This window comes from Sipha flava, unplaced genomic scaffold (genome assembly GCF_003268045.1).
Source record: "Sipha flava isolate LNK unplaced genomic scaffold, YSA_version1 257_pilon_pilon, whole genome shotgun sequence".
Classification (NCBI taxonomy): Eukaryota; Metazoa; Arthropoda; class Insecta; order Hemiptera; family Aphididae; genus Sipha; species Sipha flava.
The window spans coordinates 999,548-1,021,780 of NW_020272911.1; the positions used below are offsets into that span (position 1 = coordinate 999,548).

A 22,233-nucleotide genomic window follows, 5' to 3' on the forward strand; every position below is an offset into this window, starting at 1 on the left:
AGACTCACACGTAGTCGTCTCCCCACCGTTTAAAATTAGTTGATTTTTTTCATTCATTCATAATAAATAATTATTCGAATTATTCGTCGCAAAAATAAACTTTTTGTAATTATTATAAAAAGCCAATTTTACAATTATTTTAATCGAAAAATTCTTAAAATGTAATATAATTTAATCACGCTGTCCGAGAGTGTTCCGGATTTTTCATGTGATGACACCAAAAAAATTTGACGGAATTGTCAATTATTACACTTCTCATCGGTAGCGGCGATGTAGGTAAACAGTTGGATAATTGTTTTCTTGGTTTCATGGTTAACCATTGTTTGGAGTGCATCTAATCGTATATGATGGGAAAAATGCATATATATGAGTTACAATATATATAATATATATATATATATATATAAAGACCGGATATAATTGCATTAAAAAGATGCCAAAATTGAAATGAAATATACATTAAAATTGCATAGAAAAATCATATCAAATATATAATCATTAATTACTTACTTAAATAATATTTAAAAAATATGTAATTTTTCTGAATTAAAATTTATAATTATATACATCTCTAAATTGTGTTCTTAAAAATTGTATCGTCTATTACTTAAAATATGTTTATATAATCACAAAGTACGTTCATCGTCGTTGGAAATATTGATTTGAAGTATACAAAAATTTGCAATAATTGCAAAAATTTCAAAATCGTTAAAAATTATATATAGTTTATAATCCCTTTATTTCTTTGACAATCATAATTATTAATAGCGGTCAAATTTAACTGATAAAAATTATAGTCAATTTTTTTAATTTAATACAAACTGTTTTCATTATAAATTATGCATATTATGTAGCGATTCATACATTTTTTTTATATGTTTTTTTTTGTTTTTGAAATATCGCTGTTTTTTTTAAACTACAGAGATAACTTTGTGTCTGATTACCGGACTTTGGTGATGACGATCAAATAATTCAAATATTTTTTTCATTTAGTCAAGGGGCTTCAACGTATTCATTTACATGATTAAAGCATTATTATTTTTAGCATTATATTAGTTATATTTTAGCATTTATCACATATGATGGACACGTAAATAATTATAGATAATCAAATTCTGATTTGGGAGTATAAAAAAATTATTTTAATCGCTTTTTCCAGGCCGTGCCTAGGGGAATGCGAAGGGTGCGTGTGTACCAGGTGCCAAAAGCTTTTTTATAATCTAAGTAAAATTACTGAAAGTTAACCATATTATTTAATTCAAACGTTTTATGCCATAGTCTCGCGCGTAGTCGACATCATTAACATTGTCTTGATTAACGGTGTTGCTAATTTATTTTTAGTACTGGTTTTTATTTTTGCCCCAAAATCGACGAGATATTATCAATAATATACCATTTATAAAATTATTAAAATAATAAAAGATTGTATACAGAAATCCACCTCGTGAATGAAGGAAATAATTAGAATGATAGCAGATTTTGAAATTTAGAATGTTGAAAGTATTGAATGGGTTATTGAGAGACTAATTAGGATATTGCGTTTGGTAGGTAAAGAAGAGTAGTTAAAGAGAATATAGGATAGAATATAGATTTTTTTTTTAAATAGAGTATGCATAGAAGGGAATAGTGGCGCAACTTAACGATAAGGGGCCCATGTAAAAATTTCAAGACTTATATTATTATTTATTGTTATTATATTAAAACAGACAACATAATATGTGTATATTACAGATTACAGTAGAAATATTGTAAGGGACAAATGTAATATCTGAAGAGATTTCAAAGCTCCCCAAAACTGGGGGTATCGTGAATTGTACACTCAATAATCCCGATAATTGCACCACTGGAAGGAAATCATTAAGATTTAATTTGCAAGCAACATGGTAAGCCAGTGCGTAATTGGTTAAATTTGATTACGAGGGATCTGGAAAGAGTGAGATCGTTGAACCATACTTTGTCTGGTATAACGGGAACTATAGATTTAAATCTAGAGGCGAAATTCACGGGTAACTTGTTCAAGTAGTTAGATCAGAGTGAGAAAACATGGCGTCGAAGAATCATTTTGAGTTATATTACTTATATTGTTCTTTAGTCGTTGATTATTTATTTTATTAATTTAATAAATACAAAATAAGAAGTTATATAAAACCCCATATTTTTAAGTAGTCTACTTATAGTTTAAGCTTAGCTATAATTATAGGTTCAAAAATATTTTGTAGAAGGATAAGGGCGCTAAAAATGATTTTTGGCACCGGGCGCTAATTATACTAGGCACGGTACTGGATTTTTCTATCCAATAAATTATTCCATATTAATACAAGTCCTATACAAATTATAAACACATATTAGCATATTGTACGTTCATTAATTATGGTATAAGTATTTTTTTCTTATGTAATAATATTCTTCTTTTAATTAATAACCTTGTTTCATATATAAGTACATTTTACATAATATAACATAGTTTAGAGTAAAAAAATCGAAATTACATGCAATTTATGCACAACCCATGTTTAAAACTATTTATATCTCAATTTGTTCACAAACTAACATAAATTGCTTAAATACCTGCTCGTATTTAAACTTTGAAATTGTACTCTTAATTCATTAAAATGTTCATCAAACGCACACATTGTACTGGATTTGCGTTAAAAAGTGAATTAATTTATGTTTTCATAGTTGAAATATAAAACCATAATCAATCGTTATTAAAACAACGAAACTCTTCATTTCTTATACTTTTAAACTATTTAATTTATTTATCAAAATTAAGTTTTAGAATTTAAGTTGGCTATTTTAAACAGCATTGTACTACAAACCTATAAAATATCTATAAATTGTTCTGTTATAATATGTACATTACGTATCGTTGTTTTTCGCTCTTGCGGGGTCTAATTATAATTATATAATTGGATTTCGTGTTTGGGTAGTTTAATAACGGCTATGTTCATATTTCATCCTAGAGTTAATCCTTATTTTACTAAGTAAGAATATAGCGAGTTATTTAATTTAAAAAACCACAAAATTAAAATCATACCTAATTACGGTGATTGTATACGAATCATAAATGTTTTTTAATTTAAACAATATTTTATATAGATTATTAGACAATTTTATTCTGTATTAAATTTTATTATAATTACAATATATAAAATAAAAACAAAATAATTATTGAAATATTTCTTAGTGTTAAAATGTGTTGTTTCTACTGGATTAAACACCTTCGGTTGTTTTTAATTTAATTTGTTTTTGTTACGGACTTTATATATATAAATACTAATTGTTAGTTTGATTCTTGAATCGATTTGTCATTCTTTGTCCCATTTATTAGGCATATTACCCGGTGGTGGGCACACAGGTAGAGTGAGATGTACTCGTAATACAACTTTGTGTAGGGAACTACAGGACGGATTAACGATATTCGTATTATTGTTTGTTTATATGTATACAAAAACAATTATACTACTTCGTATTCAAAAACGAATCTAAACCGTCATGATTAAAGTAAGAAACATATTTTAAAAAAACAATCATAATAGTTATGCATAATTCATCAATTTATTATTTTGTTTAATTGAGATTTTGCAAAATAAATACTTAAAATTATTCCGCATTATTAATTCTACTATAATTAAACGAACCTGTACTTACATGATTTATAATTTTCTTCTTCATTATTTACATGTTTCTCATTGTAAGACGATTTCAAATTTATTGTAAATGTTTCGGTCATGGTTACTCAAATGTCGTACTTAAATACTTCCATTCTTCAGATTTAATATGTGCAAACTGAATAGGAATAGAATAGGAAAAAAGCTTGATACTGGTTCACGATTGAAATCTCCCACATGCGTTCTATATTAGCTGGTTTGCGGTGTGGTAAAAGATACTGTCCCGAACCATCGTTTACAGCAATGGTTTAAACCTGTGCGTCGCGGCTCCCAGAGGCGTCGTCGTGGTTATTATCAAGGGAACCGCGTTCGCAGTAGAAACTAAAAATAAAATTGTAATATAATATTAGTTTTTGTTATATTTTTTTTGAGGCCGTGTAAGTTCAAGCACTTATACATTTTGTGCGTGCGCGTGTGTGAGACAGATCGCCGGCGTTAACCGTGCATTAGGCCTATTTATGTTTTTGCAATATCAAGTAACAATATAATTCGATTAAAATTTAACCCCCAGAGCTAACAATTTCTGAACAAAAACAACATGTCCTCAGATTCAGTAACAAAATCCAAATTTGTATCATCACCTTCACCATTATTTTGGATAGCTATAAAGAGGCAGTATCCGATCACAATCAATAAGAATATCAGAATTTTGATTTCATTTGCTTCTTTATACTTACGTGAAACGGGTTTTTCGACCTAAGCAGTTATTGAAGAAAATATATATAGATCAAGATTGAATACCGAAAAGGAAATGAGAATCGCACTTTCAAAATTTACGCCATGATTTGATAATATTATGCAAAATGTTTCCTATTGTTAATAATTACATGGTTATTTCATCATTAAATAAAGTTAGATTAAATAATGTTAAATGAGTTTATTTTAAATATTTGTGTGGGATCCGTATATTTTATTTTTTAACATAAAGGAGCCATGAACCCAAAAAGGTTGAAAACCACTGGTGTACAGGATATAGCTAAGCTAATACAGCAGAATATGAACTCTAGACCGAACAAATCTAATCGTGTTCATATATCTAATATAATTTCCATTTATTTGGTGGAACCGTAGGCTTATGTTTAGTAATCTTTAGTAATCGAATGCGTAGGGTAAATACAATATTATGTTGTATATAAGTGATATATTAATATTATTATAATTATTATTATAGAAGAGTATTTATGGTTTAAAATATTTTCATGGTTGATACTACATCGATGTTTTCCAAAAAAAAAAAATTGGAACGAAAGAATACGGTTTAAAGCTATGATATGCTTTGTGTGCTAATTGCGTAAATCACGTGTGTTCACAGTTATTAGTTTTAATTATATGTTTCGAGCAGAGTTAGAAATCGAGTAGTTTTAAAGTAGTATTTAATCGCCTAGAGTTTTCAGCATGTCCTTGAGTAGGTTATTTAAAACAATCTTTCAATAATATTATATTGAAACGACCGTCGTTTACAGAGTGATAGAATTAAAATAGATTAAAAACTATAATTAATGAAATAATTTTTCGATGTATTTACAGTTGCTTAGCGCACTGCAGTATTAAAATTATTTACTTACAAAAAGGCGCTGATGTTTTGTAAAAATTAATGATCTTAAATGGGTGTAGTAGTGTGGCGTCATGAAAAAATTTTTCATCAGTTAAATAGTGTGGAATTTGTATTTTAAAACCCCAAGGAAATGAATGCATAATCAACCGTGTTCGCTATTCGAACTGCGAAACCAATATATTTGACCGTGATGACTTATGTTGATTCAAACATTTTGTTTTAGTTTGAGTGAAGTTTTGTTCCGTTTCGTATTGCCTAACCCGTTGTGCAACGAAATATTATTCTTTCGGTAACCGTAGTATTTTTACATGAAAATCAAATATGGTGTTTGATAAAATGCATAGATGCTTTCGACTACCCATACACCGGCAACGTTGTCGAAATCGTTTAAATGCAAAAGAAAAAAAATAATTTTGTCGGGTAGAGCAACGTTGTTCGACACGTGAGAGCATGACATGTACAATTCAGTTGATATTTTTCTTGTTATAAAACAAATCCATGTTGAATTATAAATAAAAGGACATCTTTTAGCAGTACCGTCTTAACTACCAATAACGCGCCCTAGAGCAAAATCATCTGACGCCCCCTCCCCTCCAGATTTTTTGTAAAATTGACTTAACATTTTTAGCGTCTAATTTAACTCATTCCTTAAATATGTTAAATACTTATGATTTAAGGAAACTACTTATTTTTTATTATTATTATTAGATATTTTATTTTGATGATATTTCAAAGTTGACACAGGTTTCATTATTTTGAATAAACTATAGAAAAATTGCCTTCTCCGCGAAATAATTCATAAAAATTATAAAAATCTTTGTACCTATTCATAAAGTACATATATTTATGAGAAATACATAATATATTAACATAAGCATTTGGTGTAAATATTAAATTTACAATTTATTAATTATATCAATTATAAAATCATTATGATTCACAGATAATAATCATCATAATATAAAATCAAGTCTATGGAATATGGTAGTTATGGTCCTTAGTACATATTGCTTATATAGTAGCTATAAAATCATAATCTGTTATCATAAATAATCACTAATAAATTATCCATAACATTTTCTTCTTCGGTAATACTACCTATCTAAAATAAAACACCAATTTTTTTCTATCATTAATTATTATGACACTGCCTAAATTCATAACACTTTGGATGCTCTAAAGCATTTTTTTTTATTTCCTCCCTCCCTCTTTGGAACGAATATGTCTTCTCGTTACATGTCCTAACAATTATTGAAAGCATTTAATCGGAATTAGTGAAAACGGAATAAGAAATGCATTAAAACTTTATGCGGGAATGCTTTTTAAAATCACTGCCAGATCTGTGTAATGCAAACATAAACAGCTTGTACATGAACAATCTTATTATTTGGATGTGTAAACAATATATAATGCATAAACGGATGAATACACGTTTACATTATATCTCTCGTCTTCGTGATCATCGCTGGTAGTAGGTCTTTCGAGCAAACACGTATTTGTGAAGGGATCCATAAGACTATACCTAGTTTTTTCAAGCCTGCATATTAACTGTAATCCTTTATGATTAGCACTCTTCATTCGGAAGTTGTAATTAAAAATAAATGTTTCATATTTTAAACGTTTGAAAATCGTAATAAAAAATAATTTTTATTGTAAAATTTTCTAATTTTGAGTGGCGAGAATTAAATTTTTTTTAAACCCAAAATAAAATTATGTCGACGTGCTTGTTTTCGAGAGCATGCTGATGTCGGCGGATTCGTTTTAATTGGCAAGACCGCTGTTTCTATGGAGGTGTAGAGAGAGCAAACAAAAGTGTGACGAGGTGAAATGATACGGCGGCGACGGTGGCAGCTTGGTTACGCGATCGGGGTCAGAGTGGGGAAAGAAAGAAAAATCAACATAAAATGCAAACGAGCTCGGTGAAATAAAATATTTTCCTGTCGACAACCGATTTTTGCGTGTTCCGTTACACATTCTCGGATAATAAATTACGAACGAAAAAATAAATTAGGTAAAAAAAAATATATGTTTATATATATAATAAAATGTCGCTCTTTTTCCGCACAACATATAATTGAAAACATTGATTTACAGACCAGGTAATTTGCGGCCCGTTTATGCCGGATTTCGGTTACGATGACGACTGCGACAATTGTGCGCGGCAAACGAAAATGGTAATATATGTATTACAAATCGAAACTATTTCAATGTCGCATTTTCTCTCCATATCTTTCTTCCTCGCCATCTATCCGTCCGTCTCTCTCTCCCTCTCTTTCTCTCTCTATTTCATTCACGTCGGTTTGTCTCCCAACGATGCTTCTTATTGCCACCAGGTTTGTGTTGTGTACATCAACGCGGATACGTCGCACGTGTTGAAATGTATGTGTGGGCCACGTACTGTTATACCGGATGCGTCGATCATCGTTCGTCCCTTGGCATTTATAGTCCGTGACAAATGTTACAGTGACAGGAACCACTGCGCGCGGTAATCGAATGCGACGAACGTTCGTGATTAATTTCACGAAAACACGCGTACGCAGAAGCAGCAACTGCTCGTTCATAAATGAATCTAATATGTTCGTATACGCATAAATCTATAATGGTACGTGTCGAGTGAAAACAACTCGCAGTTCTCGGCGTGTCCGGTTAAATTTTAGTCGCTCAAACGAATTATAAACACTCGTCTCGAGTTTTCGACGGATATTGTTTTTTCGCCTTCCGTCGACCGCACTCGATTGTACTCGATGACATCGTACTCGGTTTTCTACTCTTTCCCATCTCGCCGTCCGTCCATGTGTTATCGTACGTACCGTTTCGTCGACACCGGTCACGGTACAATGCGATTTCGTAGCCAGGACCGAGTTGACCACGTACCGTGCGCGTTTGTGTACGCGTTAAACATGTAAGTCGACCGATAGACGATCGTTGTTGCGGCTGCGACATCGGTCCATTCCTCAGTGGAGCACACGATGGTAAGAAATCCCATGATGGACGGTCGGCCTTGAAGACGTCGTTGGTCCAAAGGATATTCCGGATCACACGTGGCGGATAAAATATTATACTAAACATCGCGATGTGTTACAATCGATACTATCCACGTGGCGTCCTCGCTTTTAAATGCGTTTTCTGCTAGAACTCAGTCCTATGTGCACATCCTAAACCCGCGTTACCATATGACACAGATATATGAACGATGATTGTCCAAGTTTTCTCACACCAACGGAAATCCATCCGTTTAGTAAAATTATAAACAAAATTTCACAATTCAACCAATTAAAACCAAAATTAAAATTTTATTAAACAATTTATATTTTTATGGTGCAATCATAATTCTTATTTACTAATTTAATGAAATAGAATACTTGTATAATTATAATTTTAATTAACCAACATTTACAAAATTAATGAAATAAAACATCTGCGTAATAATAGACAGTTAATATGCACACTACATTACATGAATAGTTTTAAACTAATAATTCATACAACAATGATAATATGAACATCTAAAATTCACATTTTATGAATATAAACAAAATTAAACTTTTTTTTTTAAATTTCGGGGTGGTGAGATGAGGCCCTCTCTGTCCCCCTTCCCCATGAGTATGCCTCTGAGCTGTACACTGAAAAGGGCGTCATTCGCTTTCATTGATTGGAAATCAGATTAGTGAAATCTGATGTAGTTTAATTAAATAATTGAATTTCGATTTATTCAATGCAACTTTTTAAGATGATAAGGAAATTTAAATTAATTTCAATAAAAAAATAACAATTATAATAATAATGTTAATAATAATAAACAAATATGTAACATACATAAAAAAATATATTCTCACTATAATACTGTCTCTGGATTTTTCAATTCTTCAATTCAATCTTATGCAAAATATTTTTAGTATTATTTTTGTAAGTAGAAACTTATTGTTAATGTTTATTATTACTTATATTAATTTTTGTACTTCAATAACCGTTATAACGTGTTGTACCATACACGTGCAGATTGTAAAAGAAAATAGATCGACTTCTATAATAATTTAATATTAAGTATTCGAATTTTAAGTGCACAGCTACGATTAATCACGGTCTTTAAATGTAAATGGTATAGTTTAATGACACTATATGATCACAATAGGTACTATTTTAAATAAATTTAAATGTCTTTGTACTCTATTTAGTTGATAAGATACTGTATTATTCTCATCTTTTAGTGCTGTAGTAATCGACCCTCATAGAATCAAAATGTTTTTCAACGCACCACTAAAAATAAAAATAAAAATGGTAAAAGTGTGCAACTGAAATGTTTCAAAATAATTTTTGATGATCAACGGATTGATTGTACTTGGTAAAAGTAATATCTATACTTTACTTAGTATGCTTAATTTATCGTTGACGCTCTATCGCCATTTACGAATATTACGATAAAGTGATAGATTGATTAGCTACTACATCAAATGTCACCTAACGATGGTATGCGTATCATTTGTGTTACCAAAAGGCCACATGGTAGTACGTGAAAAAATTAATATTTCTAGGAATATAGGATAATATCTAAAATGTATCAAAATTTTTAACAATTTTATTTTCATGTGACTTATTTGTTGGTAATAAACAAAAGTGGTACGCGAAAAAAGAAGTGTGGATACTTGTGCAACAGATAATATATGGTGGGTGTATACATGTATTTGTGGTGTGCAAACATGAATTATTGGTCTTTAGACCTTGCACTATTAATAAAATTATGATTATATACCTACGTTCTGCGGATCTAATGTATAAAATAATCTCATAATCATCATAACTTAATACCAAACCACTGGTGTTTAACAGGAACTATTACATTCCGTATTACGAATTGTATGACGTCGTATAATATTGTTATCATTAGTTTCCCATTGGATTTTGTAATTATTATAGTAGCTGTATTATAAATTATTAATATTGAGAGTTATAAATGATAATTGTTAGCCGAATATGAAGCGCACGTAATTATATAACTCGGTGTTTAAGGTGCTCGAAATATATATATTCATGGAAGCATTACATAATGAATAAATTAAATATTATGATTGAACACGTGTGCAAGTATAAACATTATGACAGGTATTCATTTTAAAATAACAAATAATAGAGAAAATATACATGTGGTAAACATGGTTGCAGGCAGATGCATATTATTAGTACAATAAATGAATCCCGATATGTGTATAAAAAATATAATTTTGAAACTATAGAAAACGGTTGATAAATGTATCAATAAATGTATGTATTGATTATTAGAGGCACGTGGTCAAGAAGTTCGATATTATTTATTGCTTTTAAATTAGTAGAAATTATTTACTTAACAACAGTTATTATGTGACAATCTTAGGGTTGCAGAAATCATTTTGAGAGTTGAATTTGAAATATTTATATAAAACAAAGCATATCTATTGCCACTTGGAGTTGATAACACATAAATAATAACATCGATTTTAGTAAGTTTTATTTAGCAGTATTATTACTATCCACCAACTATAAAGACAAAGTATTGAACAATGTGTTAGGTATCCAATGGAAATTATTTAGATTTTTATTACTTACTTTCAAAAACTAATAATTCCTTTATAATAGATAATAGTACTTTTTTTGGACAAAACTAGAACACAAGTCTATACTATAATAATATAATATAACCAACTGTCTAAGCCACAGGAAAGAAAACAATTGCAAAAAGAGTAAAATTAAAGTTTAAGTTACTTTATGTGATTTGATCGTATATGCAGTGTTTACAGAACGAATTTTTTGATATAAATTCTCGTATTACATGATGAATTATAAAATACTAATTGTAATATAATAAAATATAATTTGCTATAGATGCCATTTTAAGGAAATTTACCTAAATGTTTAAATTAATATTTACCTAAAAATATTCTTCTAAAGCATAGCTTTCACGGTTATTTATTTTTTAATGCTATACAACAATGTAGGTCCGACCAAGATTCAGAAAATTAATATTCATAATAGATGAGACAAAAAACTGTTAACTTCTACTTAGCCAAATTCTGCCCAAATTATGTATATAGTTTTATGTTTATTTACGGTACCATAGTTATTTATAATGATATCGATGTGTACGTTAAAAAATACTGTTGCGAAATGTACTCTAAATAAATAAATTTTTTCGAAAGATTTTTCGTACAAATTGTTAATTTTTTGTTACCTACTGAAGAGCCATAATGATTTATATTTCAATGATCAAAATCCTTTATAAATCTAACATTTAGTTGCTTGGTCCCCTCGATAAATTGAAAACAATAAAACTTGAAATTGTGGCAAATACTCTTCAAATTCATAACTTCATTGTTCAAACATTCTAATATTTTTTCATCGGAAACTTTTATAATTTGAATTTCTTAATAAGCACAATATGTTTTACTAGGAATGTGATTCAGTTAATGTAGTTATTCAGTAAGAACATTATAATATTATATAAATTTACTATTGAAAAATAGTAACGAAAATAGTATATTGTAGTTTTGTTTATCTAATCTTTGTTTTTTGCTCTTATATTTATTTTATAATTTCCCAAATTGCTAAAATTTATATCAGTTATATGATTCATCATTTTTCGCTACTGTAAGTTTTAGGAATAAGCGAACAATTGTAATAAGTATTATTAATCTCAAGGAATTAATTAAATTGATAAAACATCAAATATTATCATAATATATTATGAAATGAGATTAAAGAATTAATGCAGACAATAATTAATTCACACAAAACTTTTGGATTTTTTTAAACTTAGTATTAAGTTTTTTCATACAATTCAACTACAACATTATTAATTTTTTTTTCAATTCTGATGTTACATTTTAACGAGCATATTTCTACTGATAAAATAATTTTCTAAAAATATTTACAATAAAAAAATCGTTCTATGGTAATGATAAATCATTGCAAAGGTGTAATAATTTATAAATAAATATATTTATTATTTAATTTGAAAACAGAACATGTCCACGAAACGCATTATATTCTAATAAAAGCTAAAAGTTATAAATCAAAAAATTATGTATTCTTTACAAAAATCGAATACAATTTTTCAACAACATTTGTCACTACTTCTGGAAATAATCAGTTAAGTTATGTTGCGTTAAGTATTTCAGATTTTAAATGTTATTAAAAAATCGCTATGAAACCATATGTTATGTTTTATTACCTAGTAAAAGTTTTAGTACAAAGTTTTAGTAAAAGTTTTAGGTAAATGTTTCGACTAAATACCGATCGTTTTTGATCTTATAATATGAAACTATACCTAATTTAAATGTATCAGGTTAACTTCAATCATGTTTTTATAGACAATAATTAATTATTATTAAATTGTTAAATTTAAATTTTTTTTTTTTAATGATTTTAATTTTGGTATAAAATATCGATTTTAGCTTTTTTCGATTTCAATATAAATATTGAACATTTCAAACCATTAACGATATTTATCAATATTTTAAATAGATTTTGAAATAGATTTCAAGCCCTGCGTATATGGATATGATATGATAAATATACCATAGTATCCATAATCCATGGATAAAATTACAGTCTTATAATACATATAAGTGTACCAGTGTTGTAAAAATGTAATGGAAATATCGTTGAATACTCAATATTGGTGTGCTTTTAGTATTGTATTTTACACATTTGAACAGCTCAAATCATTAGACGGAATTTTTTAGGTAACTTTTGACTCACAAGAAAACTACAAACTAACCAGAAATATGAGTTAAAAAAAATTTCAATTTATAACTTTCTCGTTTTTGTCAAAAGAGCGAATAAATGCTAATATCACATATAGATCTATCTAACAGATACGGATTCATAATTTGTTATATCCAGTTAATTTCATGATTGCAATAAGTAATTAGAGTAACGAAAGTGAAGTAAAAGAAAACTGTGGCAGGATTTTATTACGAAAAAATAAATCGATTAAAATCCTTTCTACGGATTAAAATCAAATTTATTTTTTTTTTTTTGTTTATTTTTTTTTGTTTACTACTGACGTCGGAAAAATGAAAGAACGTAATTTTTTGTTCCGTTCTTGAATGCATTATTATTTCATTATTATTAATTTTTTTCCAACAAGTCCGTAGTCTCCGAATAAAGTGACATCCCGAGTGTGCGCTTGACGCGTTTTGATTAATTATATCATTCGCTGTCGTAGTCGTTAATATCCACCACGCAAGTGGTAACAGAACTATATGTATTGTACAATATTATAATACACGTACACGAGTTTATATTTGTTGCTGTGTAATATTATTCATCGTACACGCATACACCGAGAATTCCTTTTGCCGTATGACGTTGGTTACTTCGAAAAGTGTAAACTTTTTTCAAACTCTTGTTATTATCGAAAATCTAAAGAGTCGTAGTATCAAATCGTATAGAAAATCCCATCGGTATATACTTAAAAAAAATTAATTGTTTACATTGAAAAAATGCAGTATTAAAATTAGTATTATAATAGTTATTCTAATGCCTAAATAACATCCATAGTTGGTTTTAAGTCACGAAATAAAACTCGTAACCGTTAAACAATATTGTGCTTCTCTCATTATTTTTTGATCGTTCACGCCGTTGACGTCTCCTACTCACTCCTTCGATCACGGAGCACTGGTTTCAATAATTGTTCGACACAAAGGCGTATTTGAGGGGAGTCGAAGGGGGCATTCGCTCCCCCCCCCATGGCTCGTATTTTGTTTTAATATAATACGTTGCTTTATTTAAAAACTGTTATGCATAAATAATTATGAATATAAATTACACTAGTGTATCATTATAATATGTTATCATTATAACAGAAACATGTAGGTACCTAGTGAACTGTAAATTATTTTTAAGTTTGTATTGAAGGAAAATTAGTTTTGCCCCCCTCTCTTCATGGCTTCAACTTAAAAAAACCCTTGGTTCGACAACATTTTGTTAAATCGAACAGTAATTTTCGTCTACCGGCAGGCGCTGTAAACTCTCGTGTTGGGCCACGAGAACGACGGTAATAACGCTTCGCTAACGCTTATGCGGTCGTTGTGACCAAACCTCGTAACCAAGGTTACGCCGAAGAATTACTCGATGTATCGGTTGAGTAAAAAAAAAAAAACCAAAACCGAAAAAACCCGTTTTAAGGTTTCGAGTCCGTTGTTCATGGACGTCGGTCATCGTCCGGCCGGCTCGGCGGTACGACAGCGTAGAAACTTTGTGCGCGGCAACACCGCCGCTAAAGTCAGCGGTGCACTTACAGTAATCGCATCGCGCCGGTGTTTACTTCCACGAGCGCGTGTTCACGTGCTGCCGCACAACGCGCGAACCAACAATAAAACACGATCCGATAATTCGTTTAGCTACGAAAACGCTCCGGTTATAACAACAACAATAATAATAATAATAATATTCACGGGGTGTCGATAATTGAAAACTTTAAATTAGTTCACGAAGAGTGCCTATCGCGCGCCGATTCAACGTGTACCCCTTTCCCGGAACGGTGTTCGTACACTTCGGCGGGTTTGGCTGTGCCATTCGTCGTTATTGATAAACAGTGTTCGAGCATTGTCTAAATCAGTGGTTCTCATCCTTTTTTTTGTTCACGGCACACTATTACACATGACAAGTTTTCACGGCACTTGAAAACAATAAAAACTACGCGCTAAGATATCCCGATTGGGTCGAAATCGTACAGTGTAAATTATACAGTTTTATGTACCGTCTCCTAACCTGCACAATTAATCGACATTTAACTGTCACAGTTTTATCAATCGGTATTTTCAATTAATTTCCGAGGAGCTGTACAGTTCCGAAAACTACGTCGTTTTAATCTACACGCGTATGATTTATGTGTACAGGTCGGCCAAAGCAAAAATAGTGCACTAGGCAAAAATCAAATTTTGCCGCCTCTAAAAATAAAAAATTGAGCTCTAATTTTAACTTATTCCCTCCCCCCTATTTTTTATGTGACAAATCTATATAGAAATAATTTTAATTTTTAATTTTATATATAAAATTATACTTAAAATGACTTAAAAATGATTTCTATAATTATTACTCAAAACCCATCACTATCACGACTGTCGGAAATCGCAGAAATGATTGTGTGGTTATTTATATTTTTGGAATAGTTGAAAATGCCCTGCGTAAGCCGTAATATAAAGTAATCTATTAACTTTAGACAATATTATTTTTTTATATATATTGGTAAGTAATTTACACGAATAAATTAATTTAAATATTTTTTTTATAGAACCCCGACAGAACAAAAAATAATGTACGAGTCAATTTTGAAAATGCCGTCCTTACTAAAGTGCCATTCTAGGCAGGTGCCTAGCTCGCCTATACCTTGAGCCGATCCTGTATGTGTACTGATATATAAATGTAAATAAAATACCTACTGTTTTCAGTATTTTTTTTTTTTTTATCAAATACCAGACATTTTTCTCGGCACACCCGTTGAGAACCACTGGGTAGATGAACTATCTAAATAAATTATCTAGATAAAGAAATACGAGTATTTTTATTCAGAAATTGAACTTGAAAGTTAAAAAAACTAATAAAAATTTAAAATTATTGAAAACTTTAATAATGTTATTAATTTATTAACTTTATTATTACTTATTTACCATAGTTGTGTTACTGTATATATTACTACTATCAGTGGCGTAGCCAGGAACTTTTAATGGGGTGGGGGGGGTTCAGCAAATTTATGTATATTTAATCTTGTCACTATCATTTTGACTACTATTTGTATTGATCTCGGTATTTTGAAGTCTGATTGACATTAGTTTTTAAGACTCGGGTCTAATTATATATCTTATTTTATTTTATTTTTAGTATAAAAGTATAAAAAAGTCTATATTAATTATTAAAATAAAATAAAATGTTATTTTTTTTTAACCAGATAAAAATTGTTTTATCTTTTATACATACCTAGATAAATTGTATCCAATTATCTTTTATCTTTATCTAGAAAAATTTTTAGTTATCTTTGCGTAACACTGTTGATAATATGCGATTAAAAACGGTCGGACAACTCGTGACGAACCGGTGCACGCGCGTGGCTCCGGCGATTCTCCTCCGGTTTTGGCGAAAACTATACGTCAAAAGTGTTGCGTCCACCGTTCGTCATAATTAGGGCGCGGAATTCAATGCTAAATGCATTTTTTTTCTAAATCCTTACACAACGCTCAGTTTGGAAAAAATATGTTTCAAGTGGTGTAGATTCATATAATTCAATTCTTATTTTGCTTTTTTTTTTTTACATTTTTTATCATATTTACTTCTTTAATGCATTCTTGGTATTTTCACTACTTTTAAGTACATTATTTTCATACATCTTAAAAATTTAGCATTTTTGGAAAAAATTAAAAAATTTCAAATTTTCAAAATTTTTCTTTAATCAACGTATTGACAATTACAATTTATCGTTTTATATTATAATTATGTCATTAAATTATGGTATAATAGTCGATGACGATTACAATAATATGGACTACGTATATAGAAAACATTGATCAAATAAAATTAAAAAATTTTAGTGCATTTTTGGTACTCATTTTTCACATTTTTAATACATTTTTATGTCATTAATTACATTTTTTAGGTCATAATTGCATTTTTTCTTATGCATTTTAAGGTATTTCTTAGGGCATTAAAATCCGCACCATAGTCATAATAAAATGTTTACCGCGATAATACACGCTGTTCTTATTCGTCGACGGGGCAAGGTGAATTGCATTAGTGACAGTTTGTGTACCTTTAACAAGCGGTGCATTGAGTCCCGGGGGGGAAAAAAGACAGTAGGAAAGTACTGGGCCCGGCAACTAAACTGTTTACCTACTCGTATCTCTTCAAACGTTACATTTCCCACAAATATTTGGTTTGGTTTTGCAGCATACAACATATGGTCGCGTATCATATCATTCGCGATCAACACTGACATTTTTGCATCCTAATATTTTTAACTTTGTTGCCGAATTATTAGAAATACAGTTAGAGACACGAGTACAATTGCGAAATACAAAACGAATAAAGAATAGTACGCTGGACGAGGAACAATATTTTAAAAAGCGAATGATAAAATACTCTAATAATTTGATAAACCCATTTGAGTTTGTGAAATCCGTATCATTTAAGTTTGTACCAAGAGTACATTATTATAAAAAAACACTTATATTTTAATTAAATTATAATAAATATCAAATTCATTTTTAAATATATACAATATACATCATAATTGTAAAATTTTACTTCTAATAGATATTAAAATAATAACATAATATATTGTTATGTATTTGTTTTTTGCTGAAACTCTATTTACCTACTAATTTTTTATTCCGGGACTTACTACTTAACTAACTTTCTTTCTATAACCCAATTTACCACTAAAAAGTTATTTGAGATCCAATTTACCATCCACTCAATGAAATCACAGTGAATATTATTACCACGAGCTACATCGATAGCGAGTTATTCATCGATCGCCCATTACATTTTATAATTTTATTTATTTATCTTTTTCCCAATACATACTCTTATAATCTTTATAATAACCATGGATCTCCGTATACATTTCATAAATAGGTACCAGTATTTTTTATTGAACAAAACATAAATGAATACATTTATTATAAAAAGATAGCATGCGGATTTCCATAGTTGTGAATTTTTACGAACTTCCAATGATTAAAAAAATGTTTTACGATTATGTACAAATCATTAACAAATAGCAAATTGACCGTTTATCTTGTAAATACTCTGCGTATTTATAAGATGAACGGTCAATAATTATATACCAAAGTATGCAGTTTGGTATATTATACACTTTTGAAATATTAAGTAGGTATGCGAGAAATTACATTTTTTTAATTTTAACGAACATTTTAATGAGTTAAGTTAGAGCGCATCCTTGTAATGAAATCACGCGACCAAAAGAGTTCATAAAAATGTGTACCCGGATAACGTTGACCTTATACTGCAAATTTATTTGAAGTTGTACAACCAGATGAAACGGTTGTAAGTCGATTATCGCACTGTAGCAGTATCAATTGGGTGCTATAATTTCGACCTTTTAGCGCGAAACATATAATTGAATTCCGACTTGACCTTACCGCATATTGTTATAAGCGCAGCAATAACCATAATTAGTTTATTACGATTTATGAATTCATGAAATATCATTAATATTTCAATAGTTAATCGAAAAAAAAATCTAATATAATCCAAAATCCAGCATGCACTGATCATACATATATACATATTATACTAATTACCGGACTTCGGGCGCTTGTGTCACGTTGCCCACTCCAAAATCGGCTCTTTCAATACTCTCTAGATTCGAGTATCCCGATCGATGATTGAGGGATAGGTATGTGCGAAGAGGACTGACATGATAAGTGATATCGTGATAGATGTAGACACAATCGTGTCAGTGTTCAATGCCTTTTTTAATTATATTATTTGTAATCAAACAATGTCTTTACAATATACTACAAGACAAAGAGGAAAACAATCACTAATTTAGAACAATTATAGTCATATACAGGACAGATGGAATGAATATAAAACAGTTTTGAGATGTCAATTGAAGCGTAACTTATTGCCTGTGATGTATCAGTGGAAAAAAATAAAAATAAAACATAAAGACACAGCAAAAAGTATCGTATAACTTCTATGCATGCAAATATTTTGAAAAAAAACATTCAATGAATATTTATCAAGTATACTCTAGCATTTTAATTTTAATTAATGATTTATTTGCTACCTACCTATACATTTTATTCGTTTTTTCTAATATTTAAACGTTTCCATAATTAATTAATTATAAAATAGTTTAAAAATAAAAATAAATATTTATTATATTTGAATTAATTTCAAACATACGATTATACTTTTTTAGACCTAAACATGATTTTAAAACATTTTTAAATATTTATTGTGTACTGGCCATTTTATTACTGACTATTTTATTCAAATATAATACTTATTCATTTTGCGTTGATTTTTCTTACCCTCAATTGTCGTATGCGCTATATTTTTGTCGTCCAAAATGTCCTACGCACTGAATTACGGCAAATCTTGTAGTACTATTAACCTACCATTAAAATAAAACCGTCCAGACACTGTTTCGTCACATTTTTTTTTTTGTGTAATGATATCAAATTATTTGATCAAAAGCAACGAAAAATCATCGAATTAAGATAACATTACTATATGATGGTCATTGCATACCATATTATCTTTACAGGATAGTTTTGGTTCTAAAATGATCTTAACATTTAATTACTGCTGCTATCATTATATTTTTTTAATAAAACATTGATCAAACATAAATCGATACACTTCTACTATAATACAACATACATTCAAGAGTATTTACATTAATATTTGATTAAATTAAACTATGATTCAAGTTAAACACGAACATTTTAGAAAATTAATAAGAAATACAATAGTTATATTATTATTATTATTATTATTATTATAACTATGTAATAATCAAAATATCAACATTTCTGACCAAATTGGATACTGAGAGCATTTTAACAGAGACGTACTATTATGACTGAAAATTTGATCCTAGGAAATCAAGAAAACAATACCGTTTAGTGAAATCAATACATTTCTCATTTCGCTTGGAGTCGTAAACATATATTAGACGATTTGAAGTCTTGCGTGGGCTGCGGATGCGTTCGAAATACATCGGAACTCAGATTGGCCCTGTTTTTGGTGGACGTATGCGTACAAAAAGGCATAGAGTTCCACGGTACACACACTTCGTAGACTATTGTTGTTTTTGGGAATTCTAAAAATCCATTAGTTTACCGTGAAAACCTCAATCGAACACGTATTCGGGAGTGCACACATATGTATACATACATACATACACATACACACACACACACACACATATATATATATATATATATATATATATATAAAATTGTCTATGATATGTACGTCAAACGTTCACTATAGTTTCGTCGGAGCTAGCTATACTAATTGTGATTATCATCCGCGGGCAGTACATAATTTATTACAGGTTATACGCATGGTTTATTTATTAAATATTTCGGTTTCTGCGTCCGTGTTTTTGCTAGACAATCGTATTGTTTTACAACTTATGTACGTTTAATTTTTATACGAAAACTGTAGGAAACGTGAAATAATACAAAGCAATTCTCGTCGAACCTGAGGCCGGAATATCATTCCTCACGTGTTACGCGCTGCTATTTAATATATTTTAAAACGGTACCCATTCGACTCGTTGTATATTTTTGTATCAAATGTTTAACATAATAAAATTCAAACAAATACGGTGACGCGTGCTATGGATGTGGTTGTAAGTAGAGTACGATACGTTATTAATAATACATTTATATTCCAGGACGATTTTCTGATGTTTTGTTCGTCTTTTTTTACGTCTTAATACAAAATATTAATTTTCTAATACTCACCACTTGCTTTACCATTAATGAATTCTAACTAGTGTTAATATGGATCCAAGGGAGGAGATGAAGGGGCCAATTATACACGGCAACAAAAAAAACTATTCGATTTGAGAATCCAAATCATTTCATTGACCAATAGAATAAGATGAACAATTTACATCGTACAGAATATGTTATAATTTCTTGTACATACAAACCACATACCAATAATTGTGTTGTATCTTGTATCAATCGATAAAAGATATTTATATAATGTACTGTAATAACATTTATTGAAACGTTATATTCTTTATTGCAAAAAATCGTTGACCACCGCGCGTCCACGTCATCTCTGTCATTTCCATGAAAAAAAAAAACAGTTGTTGTTTATTGGTAAATCCTGAGCTTAGAAAAATAAATTCTGCTCATGTCATTTAGATCAAAATTAACAGACACTACATATATAATGTAGTATAATTTGTATAATTTTAGTTACCCTGTCAATTTCTATCACAATAGCAAAAATAAGTTTTTGCCACAGACAAGAGAATGACCAGAGACGAACTTTTAATGCGAATAAATAATGTGACTGATATTATTCGACAAACACCAAATTTGTTGTACAAAACTCAAAGGTCATAACATCAACGTATGGTTAAGTGAATTGAAGTTAATTTGGGTTATATCGAACAACTTTCATAAAAATTAATTATATTTAATGATGTTTATTTTAAAATGTAAAAACCGAGTTAATTCATCAGATATATAAAAAAACAACAAATATATTACCGTCATTTATCTCGCAGAATTCTCATATAAATCGGTATGTCACTTAAAATTTTTTGATTCTGAGGACTCGGATGTTAAAATCCCGACAAGCGCAAAATCGATAATTCGATTTACATGAAACATTTCCAAGAACTATTTTACAAATATTAATTTTTATATTTAAGATAATGTTTTAAAGGTAATTAGATAAACCCTGGTTTTTAAGATGGAAAACAATTTCGAAAGAATCTTTATTTGACTCTATAAATTACTAATTTCCTCAACCATTTCAGAAACACCTTGAACATAATATTACAGCTATACGTTTCTCATCGTTATGAAATGTTATCATATGGTAGGTGCTCAGTTAGTATTGATTTTGTTCAAAATTACACACCGTGTATGTACTCGTATGAGGTATGTAATGTATATTTAAAAAATGACCTTGGACAAATATTATTCTCCATCTAATATCTAATTTGATTTCATAACGGCGTTGCTTTTTAAACGTTACATATTTTATAAGTACGTTTTCTCAGGTATATTGGGGGGGGGGGGGGGGAGATCTATATCAGAAAAATTATAATTGCATCATTATATGCGTTTGGTGCGAGTGCTGGTTTGTGTTCATCGCGTTACCTGCTTACGATTTCCGCGGAATAAATGACGATGTTATTCCAGGGGAGTATTTTAGAGGGAGGGCGAAGGGGTGATCGCCCCCTCTGAATCCGTATTTAAGGAATCAATTATATGAGAGATTTACATTTAAAATTTTTTTTTATTTTGG

The 22,233-nt window shown here is 29.6% G+C and overlaps 1 protein-coding gene across 2 annotated transcripts in view; it reads left to right on the plus strand.

The window, feature by feature from the left end:
* Positions 1–22,233, plus strand: part of LOC112684740 (probable G-protein coupled receptor No18) — a 172,533-nt gene that overhangs the window by 133,747 nt on the left and 16,553 nt on the right. The gene's annotated exons all lie outside the window — the stretch shown is intronic.